The 15,336-nt window shown below is 41.6% G+C and overlaps 1 pseudogene; it reads left to right on the forward strand.

Annotated features, from left to right (window-relative positions):
- The first annotated feature begins 10,121 nt into the window (after positions 1-10,121).
- On the forward strand, positions 10,122-15,083 carry LOC117517958 (annotated as a pseudogene).
- The last annotated feature ends 253 nt before the right edge of the window (positions 15,084-15,336 follow it).

Consider the following 15,336-nt stretch of genomic DNA (forward strand, 5'->3'; position numbering starts at 1 on the left):
AACATCCATATGTTGCAAACACCATATGGAACAGGATGCCAGTACTGACCGCAAACCCTCAGACAAGGAGATTCAATTTGATAGGCGGGTATGATTAGATCTGTTTGTCAGAAGGTTGTGCAATTTTGAAATGTGCAAATATTCTTGTGGTATAACCGCGTGATGAGACTTGCTGACAGTCCTTCAGTTAGCAGTTTTTTTGCCCAAAAATAATTTCTTATCAGTTTAGGAACAGGTGTCACTTCAGGAGAAAGAGGAAGAAAAGAAGACTGCACAGCACGTGTAGGCAGGACCATGCCACGAAGTAGAGGGCTCAAGACCACTCAGATGAAGAACAACGCCCAAGTTTAGCATAAAAACATTGTATTAGCATAGGGTATAAACACAAAGCCCAGCCCATGGTTCGGGGTTCCTCTTTGCTATCCGCTTGCTGGAACACCAGACTGCTGGTTGGAAGCTTTCAGCTCCTGGGACCCTCAGAACCTCTGGGTATGGTTTAGTCTATCTCACTCATTCTGTAAAACTTAAATTCTGTCAAATTCTCTGACATTTAAATTCTGTTCAATAAATCTCTCAGTGGTGGTCTCAGAGTAATTGTGTTCAATTTTAAATAACTGGTCAACACCTTTCAAATCAACGGACGCACGGGATAAGGGAGACAGGGGGAGGCGAGGTCAATGGAGACCCCTGAATTATCGCAAGAGAATACAGATATCCTTTGCTAAACCCTCTTAACCCTTCAGGTAAATATACAAAATGGTTAATTTTCACTTTTATTCTAGTGTGTTGATCAGAGATATAACACTGTGCTTGCCTACCTATCAGGCTTACCTATTTCGATTTTATCCTCTGCGATAGTATATTTGTACACAGCTGTGACATGTGTCCCATTAGCAGTGGTTACCTTTTTAATATAATGATGATCAATATACTCTCCACCAGAATCATATCAATCAATCAATCAATCAATCAATTTTTTATATAGCGCCAAATCACAACAAACAGTTGCCCCAAGGCGCTTTATATTGTAAGGCAAGGCCATACAATAATTATGTAAAACCCCAACGGTCAAAACGACCCCCTGTGAGCAAGCACTTGGCTACAGTGGGAAGGAAAAACTCCCTTTTAACAGGAAGAAACCTCCAGCAGAACCAGGCTCAGGGAGGGGCAGTCTTCTGCTGGGACTGGTTGGGGCTGAGGGAGAGAACCAGGAAAAAGACATGCTGTGGAGGGGAGCAGAGATCGATCACTAATGATTAAATGCAGAGTGGTGCATACAGAGCAAAAAGAGAAAGAAACAGTGCATCATGGGAACCCCCCAGCAGTCTACGTCTATAGCAGCATAACTAAGGGATGGTTCAGGGTCACCTGATCCAGCCCTAACTATAAGCTTTAGCAAAAAGGAAAGTTTTAAGCCTAATCTTAAAAGTAGAGAGGGTGTCTGTCTCCCTGATCTGAATTGGGAGCTGGTTCCACAGGAGAGGAGCCTGAAAGCTGAAGGCTCTGCCTCCCATTCTACTCCTACAAACCCTAAGAACTACAAGTAAGCCTGCAGTCTGAGAGCGAAGCGCTCTATTGGGGTGATATGGTACTACGAGGTCCCTAAGATAAGATGGGACCTGATTATTCAAAACCTTATAAGTAAGAAGAAGAATTTTAAATTCTATTCTAGAATTAACAGGAAGCCAATGAAGAGAGGCCAATATGGGTGAGATATGCTCTCTCCTTCTAGTCCCCGCTAGTACTCTAGCTGCAGCATTTTGAATTAACTGAAGGCTTTTTAGGGAATTTTTAGGACAACCTGATAATAATGAATTACAATAGTCCAGCCTAGAGGAAATAAATGCATGAATTAGTTTTTCAGCATCACTCTGAGACAAGACCTTTCTGATTTTTGAGATATTGCGTAAATGCAAAAAAGCAGTCCTACATATTTGTTTAATATGCGCTTTGAATGACATATCCTGATCAAAAATGACTCCAAGATTTCTCACAGTATTACTAGAGGTCAGGGTAATGCCATCCAGAGTAAGGATCTGGTTAGACACCATGTTTCTAAGATCATTGTATCATTATATCATTGTATATATGTCAGCTGTTAGAGTTTTCAAAAACCCATCATTGATGTCCTTTCTTGGGGGGGTGGGGTGGGGGGTGTGTGTATATGCTGAAGATCTGAGCTAATTTGGCCAAAAGGGAATGCTTGTCTCATTGAAATTGCCACATTATATAGGAGGTAAAAAATGTTTTAGTCTGTTGTCTGTGTTACAACATTTGGAAAAAGGTGTCATTTGATTTAAATGGCGATTCACTTTGAAGTTATTAATTCCAGGGGGAGCTCACAGTTTGAAAACCACAGCTTAAAAGTGTCTGGGTCCAAATGTCCCGCAACATAATCTTTTTATACAAACTTTGCACAGACATCCCACTACACATGAAAGAGTCCAGATTTTACACACCAGTTCATGACCTTAGATGAGGAAAAGCCACAAAATTTCATGAAGAAAAAGAAAGGATAACCAGTACTTTGCTTGTGTGAAATGCAAGAATTACAAATGCAGGAAACACACAGTTACATTCTGTCTGGAGAACACGGAAAATGTTGAACACTGAAAATCTGAGAATATGGGGCAAAGTTACATGGAATAAAGTGTTAACTAAAGTGTTAACGTTAACTAAATAGTTCTTAAATATAGTGCAGGAATTAAAAAAATGTACGTCTCAATTCAGTTTTTCAATTTTCAATTTATTTTCATTTATATAGCGCCAAATCACAACAGAGTGGCCTCAAAGCGCTTCACACAGGTAAGGTCTAACCTTACCAACCCCCAGAGCAACAGTGGTAAGGAAAAACTCCCTCTGAGGAAGAAACCTCAAACAGACCAGACTCAAAGGGGTGACCCTCTGCTTGGGCCATGCTACAAACATAAATAACAGAACAATTCACAGAATAATTCACGGACGAATATACAAGAAATGCTATTGCCACACAGAACAGGAGGATGGCCAACACGAATACAACTCACATCTCTGGATGGAGCTGCACCTTAAACAGAGAGAAAAACAGAATCAGGCATCAGAAAGACAAAAAAAAAAAAAAAAAAATACTGTTTAATTTGCCAGCATTAAACAACAAGAAAAACAGAAGAAATACTAAGGTGATCGCCGGCCACTAGCCCTAAACTTCACTAAAAGACCCAGAATTTAGGTAAAGTTCAGGCCGCGGCCCGCTCCAATTACTATTAAATGAATTAAAAGAGTAAAAAGTGTAAAACAAAACTGTACCAGTATGCTAGCTATATGAAAGGGAAAATAAGTGCGTCTTAAGTCTGGACTTGAAAGTCTCCACAGAATCTGACTGTTTTATTGACGCAGGGAGATCATTCCACAGAACAGGGGCTTGATAAGAGAAAGCTCTGTGACCCACAGACTTCATATTCACCTTAGGGACTCAAAGTAGTCCTGCACCCTGAGAACGTAAAGCTGGGCCGGTACGTAAGGTTTAATTAGGTCAGCTAGGTAGGGAGGTGCCAGTCCATGAAAATTATAGGTTAGTAGCAGAACCTTAAAATCTGATCTCACTGGGACAGAAAGCCAGTGAAGGAATGCCAAAATGGGTGTAATGTGGTTGCACTTTCTGCTTCATGTCAAAAGTCTGGCTGCAGCATTTTGAACCAATTGGAGACCCCTAATGCTAGACTGTGGTAAACCAGAAAATAGAACATTGCAATAGTCCAATATAAAAGAGATAAATGCATGGATCAGGGTCTCAGCATCAGCCATAGACAGGATGGGACGAATCTTCGCTATATTTCGCAGGTGGAAGAAAGCAGTCCTCGTAATATTTCTAATGTGGAGGCCAAAGGACAACGAAGGATCACAAATTACCCCAAGGTTCCTCACTTTGTCATTGTGATGTATGACACACGAGCCAAGGCTGAGCATTAACTGGTCAAATTGATGCTGATGCCTCACTGGACCAAGAACCATCATTTCACTCTTATCAGAGTTTAAAAGTAGGAAGTTTCTAGACATCCAACTTCTCACTGCTGCAAGTCAATCTTCTAAGGATTTTATGTAAACGAGATTACCAGCAGTTATCGACATGTATAACTGAGTATCATCTGCATAGCAGTGAAAGGTAATCCCAAAACGCCGCAATATGTGCCCAAGGGGAGCTATATAAAGGGACAAAAGCAGGGGGCCTAAGACAGACCCCTGTGGAACCCCAAATTTCATGTCACTAAGGTTAGAGGTAGTGTTACTGTACAAAACACAGTGAGAACGACTGGTCAAGTATGACGTCAACCATGCAGGGGCACTCCCAGTAATCCCAAAATGATTTTCCAGCCTATCAAGTAGAATATGATGATCCACTGTATCAAATACAGCACTGAGATCTAACAGCAACAGAACCGTAGTGGTGTCCGAATCCATTGTAAGCAGAAGATCATTCACCACTTTAGTGAGAGCCGTCTCTGTGGAATGATATTTTCTAAAAGCAGACTGCAGTGGCTCAAAGAGATTATTCTCAGTAAGATAGTTTACGAGCTGCCGTGACACCACTTTTTCCAGAATTTTAGAGAAAAATGATAGACTTGATATCGGCCGATAGTTTGTCAATACACTAGGGTCAAGATTAGGTTTCTTAAGTAATGGTGTAATCACTGCAGATTTGAAACATTTAGGAACAGATCCAGAAGTTAAAGAAAGATTAATAATTTCCAGCACAGTCGGCCCAAGAGTGGGCCACAGGTCCTTAAACAGTTTTGTTGGTATAGGATCAAATAAACAGGTTGTGCTTTTTGTTGACATTACGAGTATGGTCAGCATGCCTAGTGAGATACTGTCAAATTCTGTAAATCTAGGTAATACCTCAGTAGTGGCGCCCACATCAATAGCAGGGTGTAGTGGCTGGATTAAGGCATACCGGGATATGTTTAACCTGATGTCTTCTATTTTCTTCCCAAAGTAATCCAGGAAATCTTGTGCTGTAAAAGGAGAATGAACAACAGGTGGTTGTCCATGCAAACGTGTTGCCACCGTGTCGAACAAGAACTTTGAGTTCTCCTTGTTTTTGTTGATCAAATCAGAGTAGTAAGTCCGCTTTGTAGCCAATAATGCATGCTTATAGTCTAAGATAGCATCACGCCACGCAAGGTGAAATATTTCTAATTTTGAACAACTCCATTTCCGTTCTAGAGCTCTTGCTTTATGCTTGAGGTCACGCAGATAATCACTGAACCAAGGCAACTGTGATTTGGGGGAGCGCGGTTTTAACACAGGTGGTGCAATCATGTCAAGTGTAGTTTTGAGCACTGAGTTTAAACTATCCACAAGTCTGTCTACTGACTGGGTATTTGTCAAATGTGAAGCTAAGACATCAGGCAGTCTAGCTTCGAGTTCAGTCTTAGTTGAGGAGTTGATGCATCGCCATAATGATATATAAGGTTGTTGTTCCACTAAACACGGCAGCGAAACTGTAAACTTAATAAGTGAGTGATCAGACACCACTGATGTAAGAGGCATGATGTCAATATTCATGACAGCAATACCACGTGCGAGAAACAAATCCAGGGTATTTCCACTAATGTGCGTCGAATCCCGAATGCATTGCCGAAATCCTAATGCATCCAAAATTTCCATAAATGACTTGCAGATGGGATCAGAAGGCTTATTTATATGAATGTTAAAGTCACCAATGATCAGAATGTTATCTAAACTAGTTGACAAGTTAGAGATGAACGCACCAAATTTATCTTAGAATTCAGAATATGGGCCAGGAGGCCTATATACAGTGACAAAGTAATATGACTGATTTTTATTCTTCTGACCTTGGCAATGTGTAATATCCTGAGCAGATCGGAGAATCAGATGCTCAAACGAGTGATATTTGTAACCCCCAACAGCTAATAAGCTAAACCTAGATTTATAAATAAGAGCAACCCCCCGCCTTGCTTCACATCACAAGGGACGTGACTAAATGTATACGCTAGTGGGCAGGCCTCATTTAAGGGGAGGACAGCTGTAGGTTTAAGCCAGGTTTCACATACCCCAATCATATCTAAGTGATGATCAATAATTAGATCATTGATCAACAATGATTTGGAGGACAGTGATCTTATGAGACCCAGTCTAAGGACCTCAGTGGGGTTGACAGTTGAACTGTTTGGGTTTAGGGGTGGTTCCAGAGTAGCATATATAAGATGCCTAGAAGTAGGTTTAGGTTTAAGACAATCCACGCGCATTGTAGGTAGCAGACACGAAATCTTTGCTATTGCTGGAACAACCACTGGGCCATCGTCAATTTCAACATCATCCAATATAGTAATGGGTATTAAGTTTGGAAAGCATATCCCTCTATGATTTTTAAGGACATGACTATGGAAGCAGGCCACAGTCTCAACTTGTTGAAATTCCCTCCCTGGCAAATAAACTGCACTATCACCATAGTGGATTTTCTGCACTAAATTCTCCGCTAAGCTAATGGATTCCACACCCACATTTGTCATAAGCCTTGCAGGGTCTCTAATCACCTGCTCCGTGGCCTGCTGTAGATTCCTAATGTTACCCTCCCTGTAGAGCTCTATCTATGTTCGCAGACAAGATGGCGGCGCCTTCCCCAGTAGGGTGGAGGCCATCCGGCATCAGCAAGCCACGGCTACCCCAGAACGAAGGCCAGTTATCAATAAAGCTAAAGCCTTGCTGTCTATAAAACTGCACCAGTCACCTATTTAACGATGTCAGCCTGCTAAACGCCTCTTCAGTACCCCGGGAGGGGAGGGGACCAGAGACTATTAATCGATGCCGACACATCTTTCTGGCAAGGTCACAAGTCCTCTCTATGTCCATTTTTGTGACCTTTGAGTGCTTCATCCTGATATCATTGGTGCCAACGTGAATAATGTGACTATATCTCATGTCATGTTCCTTCGTCTGTCTTCCCTTCTGCAGCGTCAGCACTGTAAGATGAGATGCAATGTCGGGAGCTCTGGCACCAGGAACACATTTAACGTCAGCCGGCGTCTGTAACTCTGATAGAATCCCCTATCACTAAAGTCCGGTGTTTCGGCCTGGAGACAGCAGTGGAAGTCACTTGTGGGCTCAGAGAATTCACATCTGGCAAATCCAAGGGGGAGAACCGATTCACAGTTCGCACTGGTGAGTGTGATCGGGGTGCCACAACCGGGCACCAAGCCCTACGGGGGTTCCTCTGCCTAGCCACAGTCCGAAAGCCGTCCTCCACAGCCGGCGTTTCTAAGCTGAAGCTAATGGGCTCGCTAGCCGGCCCAACACTAACCTCATCTGGAGTGCCCGTAACATCTAACTCCACTGCACTAAGAAGCTGCTCTAACTTACGGACATGGCTCTCTAAGAGAGCCACCCTATCTTCCAACATCACGCAGGATTTACGGAGGGTGTAAAGTAGAATTAGTAGTGTACTTTGTGCACTAACAAATTCAAGAATGTAGCTAAGCAAACACAAGCTAACCAATAATGGATAAGCTAACCACTCCTAAGGCTCACACAGACGCAAATAAATGTATTAAAATTCACAGCAGTTACAATGAAAAACTAACAGAAGTATTAAATGGGTAAAAAAGCAGCAGCTATAAAATATACTAGACAGTTATTTATCTAACAGGAGAGTAAAAAAAATTGAAATGAAAAAATGATGACGGGGGTCCGAAATAGCTAACGCAAACTAACCGCTAGCGAAAATACTAGCCGCTCCTAAGATTTTACACAGGAGTAAAATAATTACTTAAAATTCACAGCAATTCAACTGAAAAACTAACAGAAGTATTAAACGGGTAGAAAAGAAACAGCTACAAAAAAATAACAATGGAGAGGGGAGGGGTCAACCTAGCTAGCGACAGCTGACCGCTAGCGAATGCTAATCAGAATCAGAATGTCTCTCATTCGCTTTGTGGACATACAGCGGCACGTAACATTACTCCTTCAGTCTGGGATCATGACGTGAATACATCAAATTTAATATCCACTGTGGCATCTCTTAGAGGTTTTACAAACACAAACTTCTTGAAGACAGACCAGAAGAAGAAAAAAAAATATTTTCTTCTTCTTCTGAGTTTAATGGCAGCTTGCAAACCAACACGGATCATTACCGCCACCAACTGTTTGGGAGTAGAACTGAATGGAACTGAATGAATGGATTCTGACATATCTTATCAAAAATGACGGGGAAACGTTCACCACATGTGTAAAAACCTGAATTTCCGGCAATCATTCATCACTGGTATATACAGTGCAGGGCCTCGTATAGACAAACAAACACATTCACACACACCTATGGACAAAAAAAAAATTTCCAATCCACCTAACCTGCATGTCTTTGGATGTGGAAGGAAGCCAGAGCACCCGCAGGGAACCTACACAAACACGGGGAGAACATGCAAACTCCACACAAAAAGGCCGCAGGTGGGAATCAAACCCATGACCTTCTTGCTGTGAGGCAACAGTGCTAACCACTAAGCCACCGTGCTGTAACATAACAAAATATGGAAGAAGTGAAGCATTGTGAATACTTTCCAGCTTCACTGTTAATGAAGTGATTTTGTAATTTTGCCAACAAAATCTGTTTCAGGTACATAGAAAATGAGTCAGTGAATAAACAAAGTGCACATGAGGAACATTCGTCTGCTGTTATGAACTGAAAGCTCTGCAGTGTCAGTTTTTTTTTTATTTTCTTATTTTTTTATTTATAAAAAAAATCATGTAGTGCTGTACACCTCTCTCTGCTGTATGAGTCAGAGATCCCTAGGTTTATACATCATGATCATATCCTGTCCAGAGACATGCTGAAAGATGGAAATAACTTGTGCAAACTGTAACAAAAATAACCTTTCTGATAATGTAATGGTCATTTTTATGTAGTCAAACTTAAACGGTTACATAAAATGTGCATACTGTATTTCATGTAAGCTATTGAAGGCTGATGAGGAACATAGTCCATCCAAAGTACTTTGGAACATATGTCAGATTCAGACTGTTATCGGTTCCAGACAGTGACAGATTCAGTTCACAAATAAAGGAAACTCCTGGAAGAATCAGGTGCACATTCTATGATGTTGAGCAGCTTCCTGTTCATTTGGACTTTTACCACCCCAAATCAATTAGAAGGTAAAACATTCACGTGCAACTCATCGCGTGGATGACCCATTATTCCAGTCATCACAGCAGATGTCGCGGTCCCCCCGAAAAATCAGTCCACACTGCCTTTGGCAGTATTTCACCGATTATCTCCTCATTTCTGCTTCAAACTTCACTCCAGTCATCATCTATGTCAGCGACAGATATCTGAAGCTTCTGTACAACAATTATTTCCACATAAATTCAGTGTTATTTCATCATAAAACACAGAGGAAGCGATCAGAGCGCTGCAGCCATGACGAGCTGCTCCTGCGACATTCACTGCGCCTCCGTCATTTCAGAGCGTCACCGACTATTGCCTCGTTTCTGCTTAACACTGACTTTAGAATGATTTAAAAGGTTCTACCTTGTCATCTGATGATTAATAATCACATTATTCCCTTTGATCGCTTTGGGTGCAGAGAGTCCATCTTAGAGGAGCTGCTGTGGTCCCAAATGATGCAGTGGAGGCAGGGCGGACCAATTTTTAGGTCCTGGATAACATTGCTACTGTCAGTTTTGCGAGCAAGGACTTGCACTCATGCAGTATTACAATCAAATCCTAACGGCGGATGAACAGCACCACCAATACCTGCTGCAAGTTGTTGAGTGACACTGATGTCAGCTCCCGGAGGCGAAGAAAATCTGAACCAAACGCCACTCCCCATGACTTTGTTTTCACCACATAGGTGGTCAGGGACATGTAATACTTTTTTAAAATCTTTCCTGTATGGTCAGTTAAAGGAGAAATGATTGTTGTTTCAATTTGTATTTCATTTTTGAACCGGTTACATTACTTTTGCTGGTGTAGCATACACCACAGGTTAGCATACACCACGAGTGCACTCGACCAGATATACCAATCTTAAGCGCACCATCCAACGCCATAACATGATGCACACGTGGTTAACACTGTTATAAATAAAATTAAAAGTCAAGATGAACATAAAATCATTTAAAAACACAGGATGGAAACAGATGATACAGATGACACAGACCACCTACCTCTTCTAATAGACAGTGATGAAAGTGGGCCATGGAAAAAAAAAAAAAAGAAAATTTTTAGCAAGGGTCAAAAGCCTGAAGCCCCTGGCGGGGGGGGGGGGGGGGGGGGGGGGGGGGGTCTGTGGGTTCTCCCCCAGAAAACCTTGAAATCTCTGATCCATTCGGGTGTGTAATTTCCCCTGAATTATGTAAGATTCTGGCCCTCACCAAAAACCAAACCACTCTTTTTCTCATTTTGAATTTATTGAAGTTCACGTGGAAGTCAGGCTTGGGCCTCTCACAGACAGCATTTATGTTGTGAAAAAGCCCCTAAAATGAGAAACTTACAAATAAATAACACAGACCAACACTTAATAACAAACACAGAATAAGGAATTAACACAGATATTATCTAACAAGTGCATTTTCAGGTTTATTTACTCACCAAAAAAAAAAAAAAAAAAATTTAAGTGAAACAAGAACACTCAGAAACTTCCAGACAAATAACAGACAAACACTCAATAATTAACATAGAATAAGGAATTAGCACACTCTAACATCCACCTCCCCACACAATGTGATTTTCTGGATTTTGTTTTAAGATTCTGCCTCACACAGTTGAAGTGTACCTGTAACGGAGGCCAGCAGGTGTCGCTGTGCAGATGTAGTTAGTAAATCTCACTCCCAACAGCTCAAAAGGATTCTCTGGTCACAAGGCCAGAGCCCTGGGTTTTAGCCTTCTGGTTAGAGAGTCCGACTCCCATGGCGGAGCTCGTGAGTTCGCATCCCGAGGGGAGCGAATGGGCGGAGTCATAACAACACAAGGCAGAGTGCAGCCGCTACATAGCTATGATAAAAAACTGCAGACTTCTCTGTTCTTTGTAGGTGGTAAAACTTGCAAAATCAAAATGTATCAAATACCTATTTCCCCCACTGTATGTGAGGTGCTCCATACACAACATATTTACGAGTTGTACATCAAGAGTTGTTAAGGTGAATAAAATGCGGTTGTGCAACACAATATTTGACATAACACATGTAATCATTTACCTGAAGAACAAACATTTGTAATCGATGCCAAAGTTTGAGCTAGGAATATTTACATTACATAGCTGATAAACTGCTTGCAAGTGAGGCAGCAGCTGCCACTCTTCAACATTGGTAAGATATTTCCTCAGTTGTTAGAAAATTAAAATTACTGCATTTCTGTTCAGCTCCGTGACCTACATTTGGAAAAAAGTTTGCTTTTCGCAATTTTCTTTGCATTATTTTCCTGATTACAGCAGAAAATGTATTTGGCAGAGCTTTGACACATTGTCAGATATAAAATGTTGTTTCTTTGGTTTGCTAGGAACCCTGTACCTACATTGTGTGTGTGGAATATCACTGCTCCTCACTGTCAGCCTGATTTTCTTCATACCACTTTGTGATGGAGGAAAGATTCTGGTATATCCTTTTGATGGAAGCCACTGGATCAACATGAAACTTCTGATAGAACAACTTCACGCCAGGGGACACAGCATAACTGTGATACGAGACTCCACCAGCTATTGATGAGAAATCCCATTTTTACACATCCATCACCATCCAGTCACAAGAAGGTCTTGGAGACATTATTCGTGTCCAACCTACAGAATCATGTCAAGGCATGATATTATGATTCTTCGGACCGTAAAGAGCTAACAATATTCATTTTCCTTTGTGACTAATTCATCCATTTATTCAGTTAATCAATTTTATCCACATTCATGCATTCATTTTTGCTTTCATAGGCACAGAGAGAGGGGGCTTCAGCATTTCAAAATCTACATGGATTTCATGTTTTTGCTACATGATGCTCTTGCAGTGTGTTGTGATTTACTTTCACAAATCCTTGGGAATGCAAATATGCTCCAGGACTTAATCAATGCCAAATACAACCCCTGGCAAAAATTATGGAATCACCGGCCTCGGAGGATGTTCATTCAGTTGTTTAATTTTGTAGAAAAAAAGCAGATCACAGACATGACACAAAACTAAAGTCATTTCAAATGGCAACTTTCTGGCTTTAAGAAACACTATAAGAAATCAGGAAAAAAAATTGTGGCAGTCAGTAACGGTTACTTTTTTAGACCAAGCAGAGGGAAAAAAATATGGACTCACTCAATTCTGAGGAATAAATTATGGAATCACCCTGTAAATTTTCATCCCCAAAACTAACACCTGCATCAAATCAGATCTGCTCGTTAGTCTGCATCTAAAAAGGAGTGATCACACCTTGGAGAGCTGTTGCACCAAGTGGACTGACATGAATCATGGCTCCAACACGAGAGATGTCAATTGAAACAAAGGAGAGGATTATCAAACTCTTAAAAGAGGGTAAATCATCACGCAATGTTGCAAAAGATGTTGGTTGTTCACAGTCAGCTATGTCTAAACTCTGGACCAAATACAAACAACATGGGAAGGTTGTTAAAGGCAAACATACTGGTAGACCAAGGAAGACATCAAAGCATCAAGACAGAAAACGTAAAGCAATATGTCTCAAAAATCGAAAATGCACAACAAAACAAATGAGGAACGAATGGGAGGAAACTGGAGTCAACGACTGTGACCAAACTGTGAGAAACCGCCTAAAGGAAATGGGATTTACATACAGAAAAGCTAAATGAAAGCCATCATTAACACCTAAACAGAAAAAAACAAGGTTACAATGGGCTAAGGAAAAGCAATCATGGACTGTGGATGACTGGATGAAAGTCATATTCAGTGATGAATCTTGAATCTGCATTGGGCAAGGTGATGATGCTGGAACTTTTGTTTGGTGCCGTTCCAATGAGATTTATAAAGATGACTGCCTGAAGAGAACATGTAAATTTCCACAGTCATTGATGATATGGGGTTGCATGTCAGGTAAAGGCACTGGGGAGATGGCTGTCATCAATAAATGCACAAGTTTACGTTGATATTTTGGACACTTTTCTTATCCCATCAATTGAAAGAATGTTTGGGGATGATGAAATCATTTTTCAAGATGATAATGCATCTTGACATAGAGCAAAAACTGTGAAAACATTCCTTGCAAAAAGACACATAGGGTCAATGTCATGGCCTGCAAATAGTCCAGATCTTAATCCAATTGAAAATCTTTGGTGGAAGTTGAAGAAAATGGTCCATGACAAGGCTCCAACCTGCAAAGCTGATCTGGCAACAGCAATCAGAGAAAGTTGGAGCCAGATTGATGAAGAGTACTGTTTGTCACTCATTAAGTCCATGCCTCAGAGACTGCACGCTGTTATAAAAGCCAGAAGTGGTGCAACAAAATACTAGTGATATGTTGGAGCGTTCTTTTGTTTTTCATGATTCCATAAATTTTTTCCTCAGAATTGAGTGATTCCATATTTTTTTCCCAATGCTTGGTCTAAAAAAGTAACCGTTACTGACTGCCACAATTTTTTTTCCTGATTTCTTATAGTGTTTCTTAAAGCCAGAAAGTTGCCATTTGAAATGACTTTAGTTTTGTGTCATGTCTGTGATCTGCTTTTTTTCTACAAAATTAAACAACTGAATGAACATCCTCTGAGGCCGGTGATTCCATAATTTTTGCCAGGGGTTGTATGATCTGTGTTGTGTGGGCCGCCAGAAGAGGAGGTACTGCTGGCCCACCACCAGAGGGTGCCCTGCCTGAAGTGCGGGCTTCAGGCACGAGAGGGCACAGTCGCCTCACAGGAGCAGCCAGGGTGACAGCTGTCACGCATCACCTGCAACAGCTGTTACCCATCATCTGATCAGCAGGGGAATATCAGCAGGACGATGCCTCCACCTCTTTGCCGAGATATCGTTCTACCTGGAAGGTAACGTACCTCAGCTGACTGTTTGACAGTATTCTTTGGTAAACTTTGTGCGTTGTATTGTGGACTACTTTTCCAACGAGAGGTGGAGGTAGCTTTCCTGCCATACGGATTCCTGGGTGCAAACGCGCCCTCATTTAATTAGTTTTTGTTCCTCGCCAGCAGTACCAGGTCCGACACGCGGAGGCAGTGGCCACCTGGGAGTTCGGGACTTGGTGGCTCCAGTATTCCCGGGGTCTGGTGGCGGAGGAAATCGTGTGGTTCCGGTTCTGCTTTGGACAGGCGTCTCCTATCTTCGAGCCTGCCCACATGACACCTTTGTGAATTGACTTTTGTCTATTGTTGTAATCTGTCGTATTTGTTGTGCACATTCACAACAGTAAAGTGTTGTTATTTGACTTCCTCCATTGTCCGTTCATTTGCGCCCCCTGTTGTGGGTCCGTGTACCGACACTTTCCCAACAATCTGGTTCTGATTGACCCGGCAATTGGAGGAGGGCTTGTGTTGGCAAAGTTGGCAAATCTCAACCTGCCAACTATGCTCAATGTTCGTTGGATCATGACTGGAGAAGGTCATTTTGTGATTGCCCCTTCATCGCTTTCTTATATCCCAGCACCAGGATCTGGATTAACGGATAGAATGAATTTCATCCAGCGGCTCAAGAACATATTTTTCCACGGACTGATTGAAATACAGCAGTACCGTTGTTCTTTGACCAGTATGACAACCTTCTTCGTCTGCAGGAGAGAGGAGCTGGAAAGATTCTGCAGCTTGCCGATTTTAGCCGCCAAACCTTTGAACAGAGTCTTAAAGAAGTGCTCCACCAAGAAAGCTACAGAGAAAACATGCAAAAGCTGTCCACTTTGCACAGGGATCAGCCAATACCACCCATGGAACATGCCATTTTCTGGATCAAGTACGTGATCCGCCACAAAGGGGCTGCTCACTTGCGTACACAGGCTCACAAAATGCCCTGGTATTCATACTACTGTTTCGATGTCCTGCTGCTGTTGCTCACAGCTGCAGCTGCTCTGGTGCTCTCTGCATTTGCTATTATAAGATTCCTATGTTGCAGAGCAAGAAGAAAGACCAAAACCAAACAACACTGAAAGAACTCACATTTCTATGTTCTATGATGAATTCTCCAATGCAAGGATTCTATAAAATGAAAAAACACCATTAGACAACACACTGCTGTACAGGTATTACACACCTAATTGACACAGTAATGTAAGTAGTAAACTGCCAAAGAAGAAATTAGGACTATTCTTAGGAGCCTTGCATGCATGCATTAGATAACATAAAAGGGTGATTTTTTTTTTCTCTATGATGGATTACCCAACATAGTTAATGGTAAATCAGAATAAAC

Source organism: Thalassophryne amazonica, chromosome 9 (genome assembly GCF_902500255.1).
Source record: "Thalassophryne amazonica chromosome 9, fThaAma1.1, whole genome shotgun sequence".
NCBI lineage: Eukaryota > Metazoa > Chordata > Actinopteri > Batrachoidiformes > Batrachoididae > Thalassophryne > Thalassophryne amazonica.